This window comes from Mobula hypostoma, chromosome 29, assembly GCF_963921235.1.
Source record: "Mobula hypostoma chromosome 29, sMobHyp1.1, whole genome shotgun sequence".
Classification (NCBI taxonomy): Eukaryota; Metazoa; Chordata; class Chondrichthyes; order Myliobatiformes; family Myliobatidae; genus Mobula; species Mobula hypostoma.
The window spans coordinates 4,103,693-4,119,024 of record NC_086125.1 but is presented as its reverse complement, the minus strand read 5'-3'; the positions used below and the strand labels follow the sequence as shown (position 1 = coordinate 4,119,024).

General features: G+C 39.6%; 1 long non-coding RNA gene across 1 annotated transcript in view; it reads left to right on the top strand.

The window, feature by feature from the left end:
* Positions 1-15,332, top strand: part of LOC134339360 (uncharacterized) — an 80,778-nt gene that overhangs the window by 49,698 nt on the left and 15,748 nt on the right. The window contains exon 2 of the long non-coding RNA XR_010016382.1: positions 1,683-1,761. This is a non-coding gene — a long non-coding RNA (uncharacterized LOC134339360). The remainder of the gene's footprint in view (positions 1-1,682; positions 1,762-15,332) is intronic.

Here is a 15,332-nt window from a genome sequence, read left to right as displayed (position 1 = left end):
GTGCCACTCTGCCAGCCTGAACTTTAAGTTGTGAGTGGCATCATTTCAAAGTCTGCAGATGGCATAAACCTTTGGAATGCAGTAAAGAGTGGCAAAGGGAGTGACATCCTTCAAGATGAACCCTAAATAGAGGGAATCAGTCATAGAGCTGTGGAGCTACTACTACGTCAACTCAGGCCTAGGGCCGGCATCGAGCAAATAGAGCACTGCAACACACAACCAGTCCCTTTAGCCCATCTAATCCATGCCAGCTTGGTTAGCTGCCTCATCATCGACCTACACCCACACTGTATTCCTCCGAACCCCTCCCATCCATGTGCTGATCCAAACTGCTCTTACATGTTACAATTGAACCCTCATCCACCACTTCCACTGGCAGCCCTTGAGTGAAGATGTTTCCTCTTACATTCCCCTTAAATGTGTCACCTTTTACTTTAAAACTATGACCATAGGTTCTGGTCTCATCCAAGCCTGCATGCATTCACACTATCTGTACCCCTCCTTACTCTGTAAGATCACCCCTCATTCTCCCACGTTCAAGGGAATAAAGTTCTAACCTTTTCAACCTACCCCTGTAACTGTTTATTTTGTATTTGCTTCCCTCCTCCTTTATGTGACGCTGGTGTGGTGGGTTCTGTGCCTGGAGTGTGGAGAAAGAGGCCTCAGGCTCCACCTGTGCTGCACTGGACTTGCAATTCGACCTTATAAACCTGACGAACATGAAAGAAGCAGCAAGGTTGCCACCCGATGCGCCAAATGAGGTGCAGGGAGGAACATTACATTTTACCTTCTTTCTACAACATTGACACGGTTTGGCAGGAAGACGGAGAGGAGTTAACGTAAAAGAAACGGACATGCAAAAAGGCTGACAATGCTGGAATCCGGAGGGAAAAGCAAACTGCTGAGGAAACACAGCAGCTCAGGCAACCTCTGGAGAGGGACAGCAACATTTAGAGCACCAGACCGCTGAGGAGAATCTGGAGCTGGAGACAAACTGCTGGAGAAAATTTCCCTGCACAGATGCTGCCTGAGTTCCTCTGGAACTCTTGTGTTTTTGTTGATCAAAACAAAGGGTAGAGTGTTATCGAGGAATGCAGGACCAGAAGGACTGGGAGGTGAAAGGTCACACCTGTGAAGGTGCAGGCCAGCTTATAAAAGACCGTAGAATAGTACCGCACAGGAACAGGCCCCTCAGTCTATGGTGTTGTGCTGAACCAGTTAAAAAGTAAAAAAAACTCCAAAAACTAATCCCTCCTACCTACACAATGTGCATATCCCTCCATCTTTCTCATATTCACATGCCTGTCTGAACACCTTTTAAAACCTCTGGTTCTTATTTAGTTATTATTTATTGAGATACAGTGTGCAATAGGCCCTTCTGGCCCTTCGAGCCATGTCACCTAACAATCCCCTGACTTAATCCTAGCCTAGTTATGGAGCAATTTACAATGACCAATTAACCTACCAACCAGGACTGTGGCAGGAAACCAGGACACCCAGAGGAGACCCACAGGGTCATCGAAAGAATGTACAAACTCCTTACAGGCAGCAGTGGGAATTGAACCCAGGTTGCCTGTATTGTAAAACATTGTGTTAACCACTCACTACCATGCCTCCCAAATGAAGTATTTGCCTCTACCATCGTGCTGTTTTTAATGGCTTTCTTGGTTTTATAAACCTAGGAATGGATTGCGAAAGCGAGGAAGTTGTTCTCAATCTTTGCTAGATCTTGCCTGGACAGCCTTGCTGGCAACTGATGAGGTAACATCTTTTTGAACTTGCTCCTACCTTATCTATCTTTTTATTTCCTACCAGTTTTTTGAAACCTTATTATAAATCTCAATATTGCTCTATTATGTCTATGAGAAGGACTAAAGCCTCTGCAAAAGAAAAAGAAGGTGATTCTCCAACCACTTTGGAATCAATTGGAGATTTCCTTAAAAAGCAAAGTACAGAATTTTCTGAAGAATTTAAACATCTTAACGTTAAGTTGGACATGATTCAACAAACTCTAATCGAACATGAAAAGTGAATTAAGGAGAATAAAGAAACTTCGTCGATACTGGAAGCGGACTTAGGAGACATGAGTAAGCTCTGCAAAAAGTTATCATTATCTACTGAAAAATTAACAAAGAAGATTACCAACCTGGAAAGCAGAAGCAGAAGGAACAATCTACGTATTCTGGGTCTTGAAGAATCAATTGAAGGTGCCCACCCCACAGAGTTCTTTGCAAGCTTTCTGAAGCAGCTATTCCCTGATTTACTGCCATCTGTGCCTAAGTTGGACAGCGCCCACCGGTCACTGGCCCCGAAACCAAAGTCGGAGGAGCAACCTAGGTCGGTTATTTTATGTTTTCATGAATTTCATACTAAGGACCTTTTCATCCGTCATACCCGTCGAGTAGGAATGATCGATTACAACGGGAAGATGATCAGATTCGTGGAAGATTATACACCGGAGGTTATGGCTGAATGTGCCAAATATAAAGAGGTCATGTCGCTGCTTTATAACAAAGGGTTTAAGCCTTCCCTTCGCTTCACCGCACGTCTTAGAATCGTTCAGAAAAATGGCGTGCAGAAATGGCTGGGATCGGTTGAACATGCACAGAAGTTTTTGAAAGAAGAAGATAAATTGTGTTAAATCTCTTACAAGAGCAATTATCTTTTTAATATTGGATAGAATAAGGTTTTAAAAAATTTATGTTTTGACTGTTTAAATATATTGTTTTTTGATATTTTCTTTGATATTTTTTATTACTTTATTATTTTTTTGAGGTTTTTCTATATATATTCTTTTTGAAATTGTTAAAATGAATCCTCTTACGTTTTGGATTTCTGATCTAAGTTTTTTTTTGTCTGTTTTGTCTTGGTAGGAACATAATAACCTTGAGTGATTGGAGTTTTGCCAGCAGGATTTCTTTGGGAGGGTTGTCTTTAGGGTTTAGCATGCCCACTGTCCTTTGGCTGGCTTTTTGGCTTTGGGAGGGGGAGAGGGGGTCTCTTTTTTCCTTTTTTTTCTGGAAGCTGGGTTGGGTTATCATTCAAATTTTCTGTCTGAGTACCTTATTTTATGGTTCATTCTCTGGTTCTAATAATTTATGGTCAGATCTTTTAACTCTTCTGTTAATTAGTATTTAAAATGGATCGAAATATTAACTTACTTAGTTTTAATGTGAAAGGGTTAAATCATCCTGTGAAACGGAATAAGATTTTTGCTTATATTAAAAAGTTAAGGGCCCCCATTATTTTTCTACAAGAAACGCATGTACGTAGTTGTGACAACGCACACCTTTTTAATCGGTGGAGGGGTTTACAATTTCATTCTTCATTCAGAGCAAAATCTCGAGGGATCTCGATTTTTATAGACAATACAATTTCTTCTATTCAACATAAAGTTGTCTCTGACCCTAATGGGTGATTTGTCATAGTGTCAGGGAAACTAGATAATAAATTAATTGTATTTGCCAATGTGTACGCTCCCAATGTGGATAACCCAAGATTTTTTGAGCGTTTCTTTTCATTCCTGCCAGATTTGAGTCTTTATTTCTTAGTGATGGGAGGAGATTTTAATTGTTGTCTAGACACAGTATTAGATCATTCTTTTCTTAAATTAGCCACACCTAATTAATCAGCTTTACTTATTCAATCCTTTTTAACAAAATGTGATATTGTTGATGTCTGGTGTCTTTTTCACCCAGCAGAAAGGGAGTATTCATTCTTCTCTATTGTCCATCATTCCCATACCAGGATTGATTATTTTTTTATTGATAGTCAAATGATTCTATTAGTTCAATCCATTGAATATAAAGAAATAGCTGTATCCAACCATTCTCCTGTATTTCTATCTTTAAATCTTCCTGGTTTCACTCATATGAACAGATCCTGGTGTTTTAATTTAACTTTGTTATCTGATAAAGACTTTCTAAAATTTCTGGAGAATTTTTTTTTTGAAGAAAATGTGTTGGAAGAAACTTCTAGTCTTATCATTTGGGAAGCTTTTAAGGCCTATATTAGAGGACAAATTATCTCCTATACTGCATATATTAAGAAAAAAGCTAATAAAGAGAGAACTGACTTATTTAATCAATTAAAACAATTAGACCAGAAATATGCTTTGGCACCAGACCCTGAACTATACAAAAGACATATTGAAGTTAAAACTAAATATGATCTTCTTATAACGTATCCAATTGAAAGCCAACTTTTAAAAGATAGAAGCCAACTCTATATACATGGAGAAAGAAATGGTAAACTATTGGCTAATCAGCTGAAGACCTTTATAGCTTAATGGTAAATTAAAGAAATTCGCAAAACCAATGGTGATTTGACAATTGACCATTTTGAAATAAGTGACACTTCTAGAGAATTTTATTCTAAACTGTAAAGTTCTGATTTTGTTAAAGATAATACTGCAATGAACGATTTTTTAAACCAATTAAATATTCCTGGACTTTTGGTTAATAATCGAAAGCAATTGGATCAACCAATTTCTCAGGAAGAAATCACTGAGGCTATACGTTCATTGCATTCTGGGAAATCTCCAGGACCTGATGGATTCTCTGGAGAATTTTATAAGGCTTTTTCTTCATTACTTATACCTCATTTATGTTCTACCCTTACTGATTCCTTCAAGGTGGGTAGGTTGCCACAGTCTTTTTATGAAGCTTCCATTTCGCTTATTCTTAAAAAGAATAAGAATCCCACTGAATGCTCTTCATATAGACCAATCTCCTTACTCAATGTTGATGCTAAGATCCTATCTAAAGTTTTGGCCCGTAGACTCGAGAATATTATACCTTCTATAATATCTGATGATCAGACAGGATTTATTAAAAATCGATATTCCCATTTTAATATTCGGTGATTGTTAAACGTTATGCATTCTCCATCCAAGGAAAGATCGGAATGTGTGATTTCTCTGGATGCAGAGAAGGCTTTTGACTGAGTTGAATGGAATTACCTATTTAAAATCTTAGAATAATTTAATTTTGGGCCCAATTTTATTCTTTGGATTAAATTACTTTACTTATCTCCCTCCACTCGGATCCTTACCAACTTTCAGAATTCTAAGCCAATTAAACTCCAACGTGGAACATTGGATGTCCGTTGATCCCTTTGCTTTTTGATTTGGTATTAGAACCTTTAGCAATTGCCTTTCGAGAGTCTAAAGATATCACCAGTATTTTAAGGAAAGGTATTATTCATGAATTTCGCTTTATGCTGATGACCTATTGCTTTTTATATCTATTGTTACAACTTCTTTACCCTCTATGTTTCTTTTACTGACTAATTTTAGTTAGTTTTCAGGATATAAATTGATTTTACGTAAGAGTGAATTATTTCCTTTAAATACTTTATACCTTATACTTTATTGTCACCAAACAATTGATACTAGAACATACAATCATCACAGCGAAATTTGATTCTGCGCTTCCTGCTTCCTGGATTAATTTGATACCAATTTGATATCAACCGATATTAACCTTCCTTTTAAAATTTTAAGAAAACAATTTACATATTTAGGTGTAACAATCACTAAGAACTAGAAAGACCTATTCAAAGAAACTTTTCTAACCTTAATGAATTATGTGAAAAAGACACTTTGAAATTTGTGCCTCTCTCTTTATCATTGATTGGTCAGATTAATTCTATTAAAATGAATATTTTACCTAAATTTATACACCTTTTTCAAGCTGTACCTGCTTTTATTCCTGTCTTTTTTTGATTCTTTAGATTCGATTCTTTCTTCCTATATATGGAAGAACAGAAAACCCTGATTAAATAAAGCCCACCTTCAAAAAATTAAAAGGAATGGAGGTCTTGCTCTACCCAATTCTGGGTTATATTATTGGGCAATTAACATACAAAATCTTACCTTTTGGTTATATTATATTAATCGTGAGGATTGTCCAATATGGGTCTTTTTGGAAGCCAACTCTGTTACGAAATGTTTTATTATTTCTCTTCTTGGATCCTCTCTTCCTTTATCTTTAAATAAATTAACTGACAGTTTGGTGGTTAAACACACTTTGAGGATCTGGCTACAGTTTAGAAAACATTTCGGTTTATTGAGATTTTCTCTTTCTAGTCCTATTTTTTCTAATTTTTTAAACCATCTACAACCGATCTGTTTTCTAGAGGATGGGATAGATTAGGCATTAAAGGATTTCAGGATCTGTTTGTTGGCTTTTGAGCAACTCTCAGTGAAATATAACCTATCAAATACCCACTTTTTTCGATATCTACAGATTAGAAATTTTTTAAGATCTTTCTTTCTTTTTAAATCTTTTTATTGAATAAGTATACAAAAAGGTAAGCCATATAGGCACTAATACACTGTTAGAATATAATAAAATTACAGAAGATATTAATACAAAAAAAAACTACAAACAATGTAATTTAAACATAACGTACCAAGGTAACATAAAAGTATACTAATTTTTATATATATATCAATAGAGAAAAGGAAAAAAAAACCCCCAAAAAAAACCCACCGTGCAACTAACTAAAAGCAAAGCAAAGCAATGGGCTAACTTAAAACCAAACAGTTAAAAAACTTAAAATCACGTCCTCAATCCCGACCTCCATTAAAAACAGTAAAAAAAACAAGAAGGGTATATATTACATTAAATGAAAATATTGAAGAAAAGATCTGCAGGTCTGTTCAAATTTAAATGAGGAATCATAAAGACTTCTAATTTTCTCCAAATTCAAGCATAATATCATCTGAGAAAACCAAAAAACGGTAGATGGAGCATTGAGCTCTTTCCAATGTTGTAAGATACATCTTTTCGCCATTAAAGTAAGAAATGCAATCATTCTATGGGCTGAAGGGGAAAGATTACTGGAAATTTTAGGTAGTCCAAAGATAGCAGTAATAGGGTGAGGAGAGATATCTATATTCAATACCTTGGAGATAATATTAAAAATGTCTCTCCAAAAAGTTTCCAGAGTAGGGCAAGACCAAAACATATGAGTTAAAGAGGCTATCTGCCCCGGACATCTATCACAAAAAGGATTAAAATGAGAATAAAAGCGCGCTAATTTATCTTTGGACATATGTGCTCTATGAACAACTTTAAATTGAATTAGGGAATGTTTAGCACAGATAGAGGAAGTATTGACTAATTGTAAAATCTGCCCCCAGTCATCCACAGAAATGATAAACCCCAATTCCTGTTCCCAATCTACCCTAATCTTATCAAATGGAGCTTTCCTAAGTTTCATAATAATATTATAAATCATAGCCGATGCACCTTTCTGACATGGATTAAGGTTAATTATAGTATCTAAAATGTATGTAGGAGGAAGCATTGGAAAGGAAGAAAGTATAGTACTTAGGAAATTTCTAACTTGTAGATATCTAAAAAAATGTATTCTTGATAAGTTATATTTATTAGATAATTGTTCAAAAGACATAAGGGAACCATCTAAAAATAAATCCAAAAACCGTGAAATACCCTTAGTCTTCCAAATTTGAAAAGCACGATCCGTAAAAGAGGGAGGAAAAAATATGTTACCTAAAATAGGAATCGCTAACCCAAATTGATTAAGATCAAAAAGCTTTCTGAATTGAAACCAAATACGTAAGGTATATTTAACTATCGGGTTAGACACCTGTCTAAGGCGTTTCAAATCAAAAGGAAGAGAGGAACCTAAAATAGAGCCAAGTGTAAAACCCTGAACAGATTGTAATTCCAATGCTACCCATTTAGGAAAGGATAGTATATCCTGGTAGATCTAAACTACATATATTTCCTACCAGCCCAGATAAGAACATAATAGATGTAATTTTTAATTTGAAACTTTTTGATAATGGCTCAATATCTTATATTTATGGTCTGTTGTTGGGACTGAGAATGGCTCCTTTAGACAAAATTAAAAAAGATTGGGAAAAGGATTTACAGACTTCATTATCTGATGAGACCTGGAGGGCTACTTCAAATTGGTTAATTCCTCATCATTGTGTGCTGGTCATTCCCTCCTACAGTTTAAAGTGGTACATAGGACTCATATGTCTAAAGACAAGCTCGCTCGTTTTCTTGCAGATATATCTCCTTACTGTGACAGATGTAATAATGGAGAGGCTTCATTAATTCATATGTTTTGGTCGTGTTTGAGCCTTGAAAAATATTGGAAAGATGTATTCCAAACTTTGCCTGTACTTTCTAAAGTTAATTTTAAGCCCAATCCTTTGACTGCTTTATTTGGTATTGTTGAGGAAAGGGCTATTATTTTGGAGCCTTCTCATTTGCGGGTACTGGCTTTTATTTCTCTTACGGCTAGGAGGGTGATCTTGCTTAAATGGAAGGAGGTTGCCCCCCCTACACATGCTCAATGGTTATAGAAACATAGAAACATAGAAAATAGGTGCAGGAGTAGGCCATTCGGCCCTTCGAGCCTGCACCGCCATTTATTATGATCATGGCTGATCATCCAACTCAGAACCCAGCCTTCCCTCCATACCCCGTGACCCCTGTAGCCACAAGGGCCATATCTAACTTCCTTTTAAACATAGCTAATGAACTGGCCTCAACAGTTTGCTGTGGCAGAGAATTCCACAGATTCACCACTCTCTGTGTGAAGAAGTTTTTCCTAACCTCGGTCCTAAAAGGCTTCCCCTCTATCCTCAAACTGTGACCCCTCGTTCTAGACCTCCCCAACATCGGGAACAATCTTCCCGCATCTAGCCTGTCCAATCCCTTTAGGATCTTATACGTTTCAATCAGATCCCCCCTCAATCTTCTAAATTCCAACGAGTACAAGCCCAGTTCATCCAGTCTTTCTTCATATGAAAGACCTGCCATCCCAGGAATCAATCTGGTGAACCTTCTTTGTACTCCCTCTATGGCAAGGATGTCTTTCCTCAGATTAGGGGACCAAAACTGCACACAATACTCCAGGTGTGGTCTCACCAAGGCCGTGATGTTATGTCATGTTTAAATTTAGAGAAGATTCGTTTTCGATTTCTGATTCTAATCAAGATTTTCAAAAGCTATGGGGACCCTTTCTGAACTACCTTGAAAATCTTTGAATTATTATTGTTATTAAAATATAGATCTGGGCTATTATTATAAAACACTATATGATAAAGTACTCTTTTTTTTCTTTTGTTTTTTTACCAACCAGCTTTGTCTTGGTAGTGGATGTCATATATATTAGTGATCTGGATGATGAGGTGGTAAATTGGATTAGTAAGTATGCAGATGATACAAAGATAGGTGGCATTGTGGATAATGAAGTAGGTTTTCAAAGCTTGCAGAGAGATTTAGGCCAGTTAGAGTGGGCTGAAAGATGGCAGATGGCGTTTAATGCTGAAAAATGTGAGGTGCTACATTTTGGTAGGACTAATCAAAATAGGACATACATGGTAAATGGTAGGGCATTGAAGAATGCTATAGAACAGAGGGATCTAGGAATAATGGTGCATAGTTCCCTGAAGGCGGAGTCAACAAGGACGTGACATGTTCCCCCACCAGAGGTGCTACCCCTCCCTGACGCCCCTGACATCCCACTTTAAAAGGATATCAACCCCTTGGAAAGCAATATGGAGGAAAGTCACTAGAACAAAGCTTCAGTTCGGTGGGGACTGGAGAAACTTGGCTTGTGCCAGAAAAGGTTTGATCAAGCTGTTTGAATTCCCAAGAAAATGGTCAGTGTAGTAAAGATAGACATTTTCCATTACCTCATTGTAAAGTTGGGAAGTAATTCAGTAAATGAAATGAGAGAGAAGAGAGTCCTGATGAAGAATCTTGGCCCGAGACATTGGCTATTTACTCTTCTCTATAGTTGCTGCTGGTTTGCTGAATTCCTCCGGCATTTTGTGTGTCAGTAGATGAAGTGTTAGGGGAGGGGAGTCCAGTAAATGGAGATTTGGCCTTCATTAGGTAATGTTGAGGTAATTAAGTAATTAGCCATGAGGTAAAGTTGCAGCTCAATAGAACCCTGGTTAGATCACACTTGGAATATTGTGTTCATTTATGGTTACCTCATTATTGGTAGGCTGTGGAAGCTTTAGAGAGGGTGCAGAGGAGAATTACCAGGATCCTACCCAGACTAGAATGCATGACTTATGAAGATAGGTTGAGTGAGTGAGGGCTTTTTTTCTTTGGAGTGAAGGAGGATGAGAGATCACTTGATAGAGGTGTACAAGATGATAAGAAGTATAAATAAGGTGGATAGCCAGAGACTTTATCCCAGAGCAGAATTGACTAATACAAGGGGACATGATTTTAAGATGATTGAAGGAAAGTATAGGGGGGGATGTCAGGGGTAGGTTTTTTCACACAGAGATGGGTGAGTGCGTGGAAGACCCTGTCAAGTCTGGTGGTGGAAGCAGATACTTTAGGCGCATTTAAGAAACTCTTAGATGGCCACGTAGATGACAAGAATGGGGGGCTATGTAGGAGGGATGGGTTAGATTGATGGTACATTAGGTTAAAAGACCAGCACAAAATGATGGGCAGAAGAGCCTGTATTGTGCTGTAATGTTCTAACTATCCTGTCACAGTGTGTGCTGACAAATGGCTGAACCCAGGTGTGGAGGAATAAATGACTCTTACTTAGAGACAGAAACGATAGTTTATTCAAAGGAATTCCAACAGAGCATCAGGGGCTTGACCAAGCAACACCGCGAGATGAATCATTCTCAAAACACAAGGACACTGCGATAAGCACTAAATGGGAGTCCGCATTAAATAATCAAAGTGTGTGGAAAACCCGTGCCAGTCAACATAAGTTTGACAAGGTTAAACAGAAAGCACAGGGGCTAAATAAGACAACAATGGGCAAATACAGGTGCACATGCTTGCAGAACTCATGGCAGATCTAGTAAATGGGGAGGCGGGGTAGTGTTGGGAATTGTTCTGTCAGTGGGGAATTGAGAACGGAGCAATTTTGGTGGTAAAAATTCAGTTTGAGGTTAATTGGTAAAAGGTGTGGCGGGGAGGTTTGCAAAGGCTATTGGGGAGAGTTTAAACTAGAATGGCTGGGGGGTGGGAACCGCATTGAAGAGATGGAGGGAGAGGCGGTTGGCCCACAAACAGAGAAAGCTTGGAGATAGTGTGAGTGGAAGGATAGGCAGGTGATAGAGAAGGGATGCGCTCAGGCCAATGGAGATTAGAGCGTGGATCAGTACTTGGAGCTATGATGTTGTGGCCATTACAGAGACTTGGATGGCTCAGGGGCAGGAATGGTTACTTTGAGTGTTAGGCTTTAGATGTTTCAGAAAGGACAGGGAGGAGGGCAAAAGAGGTGGGGGCAAGGCACTGTTGATCAGAGATAGTGTCACAGATGCAGAAAAGGAGGAAGTCATGAAGGGATTGTCTACGATGTCTCTATGGGTGGAAGTTAGGAATAGAATAGGGTCAATAACTCTACTGGGTGTTTTTTATAGACCACCCCATAGTAACAGGAACATCGAGGAGCAGATAGGGAGACAGATTCTGGAAAGGTGTAATAATAGCAGGGTTGTCGTGGTGGGAGATTTTAATTTCCCAAATATCAATTGGCATGCCCCTAGAGTGAGGGATTCAAATGAGATGGATTTTCTATGTTTCTATATAGTTTCTAGAGTGAGGGGTTTAGATGGGGTGGAGTTTATTAGGTGTGCTCAGGAAGGTTTCTTCACACAATATGTAGATAAACCTACAAGAGGAGAGGTTGTACTTGATCTGGTATTGGGAAATGAACCTGGTCAGGTGTCAGGTCTCTCAGTGGGAGAGCATTTTGGAGATAGTGATCACAATTCTATCTCCTTTACCATAGCTTTGAAGAGGGATAGGAACAGACAAGTTAGGAAAGTGTTTAATTGGAGTAAGGGGAAATATGAGTCTATCAGGCAGGAACTTGGAAGCATAAATTGGAAAGAGATCTCTCAGGGAAATGTAGGGAAGAAATGTGGCAAATATTCAGGGGATATTTGTGTGGAGTTCTGCATAGGTACATTCCAATAAGACAGGGAAAGGATGGTAGGGTACAGGAACCATGGTGTACAAAGGCTGTTGAAAATCTAGTCACGACGAAAAGCAAAGCTTACGAAAGGTTCAAAAAGTAGGTAGTGATAGAGATCTAGAAGATTATAAGGCTAGCAAGAAGGAGCTTAAGAAAGAATTTAGGAGCGCCAGAAGGGGCCATGAGAAGGCCTTGGCGGACAGGCTTAAGGAAAACCCCAAGACATTTTACAAGTATGTGAAGAGCAAGAGGATAAGATGCGAGAGAATAGGACGAATCAAATGTGACAGTGGAAAAGTGTGTATGGAACCGGAGGAGATAGCAGGGATACTTAATGAATACTTAGCTTCACTATTCAATATGGAAAAGGATCTTGGCGATTGTGGGAATGATTTATGGCGGACTGAAAAGCTTGAGCATGTATATATTAAGAAAGAGGATGTGCAGGAGCTTTTGGATAGCATCAAGTTGGATAAGTCACTGGGACCAGATGAGATGTACCCCAGGCTACTGTGAGAGGTGAGGGAGGAGATTGCTGAGCCTCTGGCAATGATCTTTGCATCATCAATGGGGACGGGAGAGGTTCCGGAGGATTGGATGGTTGCGGATATTGTTCCAGTATTCAAGAAAGGGAGTAGAGATAGCCCAGGAAATTACAGACTAGTGAGTCTTACTTCAGTGGTTGGTATGTTGGTGAAGAAGATTCTGAGAGGCAGGATTTATGAACATTTGGAGAGGCATAATATGATTAGGAATATTCAGCATGGCATTGTCAAAGGCAGGTTGTGCCTTACGAGCCTGATTGAATATTTTGGGGATGTGACTAAAGACATTGGTGAAGGAAGAGCAGTAGATGTAGTGTGTATGGATTTCAGCAAGGCATTTGATAAAGTACCCCATGCCGGGCTTATTGAGAAAGTAAGGAGGCATGGGATCCAAGGGGACATTGCTTTGAGAATCCAGAACTGGCTTGCCCACAGAAGGCAAAGAGTATTCGTTGATGGGTCATATTCTGCATGGAGGTTGGTGACCAGTGGTGTGCCTCAAGGATCTGTTCTGGGACCCCTACTCTTCGTGATTTTTATAAATGACCTGGATGAGGAAGTGGAGGGATGGGTTAGTAAATTTGCTGATGACACAAAGGTTGGGGGTGTTGTGGATAGTGTGGAGGGCTGTCAGAGGTTACAGTGGGACATTGATAGGATGCAAAACTGGGCTGAGAAATGGCAGATGAAGTTCAACCCAAATAAGTGTGAGGTGGTTCATTTCGATAGTTCAAATATGATGGCAGAATATGGTATTAATGGTAAGACTCTTGGTAGTGTGGAGGATCAGAGGGATCTTGGGGTCCGAGTCCACAGGACACTCAAAGCTGCTGCACAGGTTGACTCTGTGGTTAAGAAGGCATACGGTGTATTGGCCTCCATCAACCATGGGATTGAGTTTAAGAGCCGAGAGGTAATGTTGCAGCTCTATAGGACCCTGGTCAGACCTCACTTGGAGTACTGTGCTCAATTCTGGTCGCCTCACTGCAGGAAAGATGTGAAAACCATAGAAAGGGTGCAGAGGAGATTTACAAGGATGTTGCCTGGATTGGGGAGCATTCCCTTTGAGAATAGGTCATGTGAACTCGGTCTTTTCTCCTTGGAGCGATGGAGGATGAGAGGTGACCTGATAGAGGTGTATAAGATGATGAGAGGCATTGATCATGTGGATAGTCAGAGGCTTTTTCCCAGGGCTGAAATGGTTTGTATGAGAGGGCACAGTTTTAAGGTGCCTAGAGGTAGGTACAGAGGAGATGTCAGAGTTTAGTTTTTTACGCAGAGAGTGGTGAGTGCGTGGAATGGGCTGCTGTCAACGGTGGTGGAGGTGGATACGATAGGGTCTTTTAAGAGACTCCTGGACAGGTACATGGAGCTCAGAAAAATAGAGGGCTATGGGTAACCCTGGGTAATTTCTAAGCTTTGCGGGCCAAAGGGCCTGTATTGTGCTGTTGGTTTTCTATGTTTCTATGTTTCCTCTACATTGGTGAGACTCGTTGTAAATTGGGGAACTACTTTATCGAGCAGCTCTGCACCATCCACCACAAGCAGGACTTCCTGGTGGCCAAACAGTTTAATTCTGATTCCCATTCCTGTTCTGACCTGTCAATCCATGGCCTCCTCTTGTGCCAAGAAGAGGCCACGCTCAGGCTGGAGGAGCAACAACTTATATATGTCAGGGTACCCTTCAACTTGATGGTATAAATATCAATTTCTCCTTCTGGTAAACAAATTCACCGCCCTTCCTTCCTCTATTCCCCACTCTAACCTTTCAGTTCGTCTCACCTGCTCATCACTTCCCCCGGGTCACCTTCTCCTTCCATCTCACCCATTGTCCACTCTCCTCTCCTATCAGATTCTTTCTTCTCCAGCCCCTGACCTTTCCCACCCACCTGTATTAACCTATCACCTTCCAGCTAGCCTCTTTCCCCTCCCCTCAACATTTTATTGAGGTATCTCCCCTCTTCCTTCCCAGTCCTGCTGAAGGGTCTTGGCCCGAAACATCGACTGTTTACTCTTTTCTATAGATGCTGCCTGATCTGCTGAATTCCTCTGACATTTTGTGTGCGTTGCAAAGAATATTCTGAGCTGTTGTGACCTAAAATTAAGTGATTGAAAGGACAGAAAGAGTTTCAACAGGAACTTTCACAAAGGAACCGGATAAAACCTACAAAATGAAAATATGCGTAAACCCAAAGAGCAGTCACAATCATTGTGAATGGTTCCCTCTCGCCTTGTACCAAGTTCTTTTTTGGACTCTCTTACAATAACATTAGTAGCTGATGATCTGTAACATTGCTCAATTTCTCAAGAAGCAACAGGAAAAAAACAGGTTACATAATCATATAAAGCCAGAAGATTTCACAAGTGTATCAATCTCTTGCAAATTATCCAGTCCTCTCAGGTTTCCGTTCAAAATTTCATAACATTGTCTTATCTGCTGCTCTGTTAGACCATAAGGCATAGGAGCAGAATTAGGCTATTCAGCCCATTGAGTCTTCTGTGCCATTTCATCATGGCTGATTTACTATCCCTCTCAACTCCATTCCCCTCCTTCTCCCTGTAACCTTTCAGCTTCTGGCTTATAGATACCCAATGACTTGGCCTGAACTGTTGCCTGTGGCAATGAATTCCACACATTCACCTCCTTCTGGCTAAAGAAAATTCTCCTCAACTCTGTCTAGATGGATTTCCCTCAGTTACGAGGCTGTACCCTCAGGTCCCAGACTCCCCAAATATAGGAAAGATTCTCTCCACATCCATGCTATCTTGGCTTTTCAAGATTCGATCGGTTTCAGTGAGATCAGCCTTCAGTCTTCTCAAATCCAGCGAGTACAG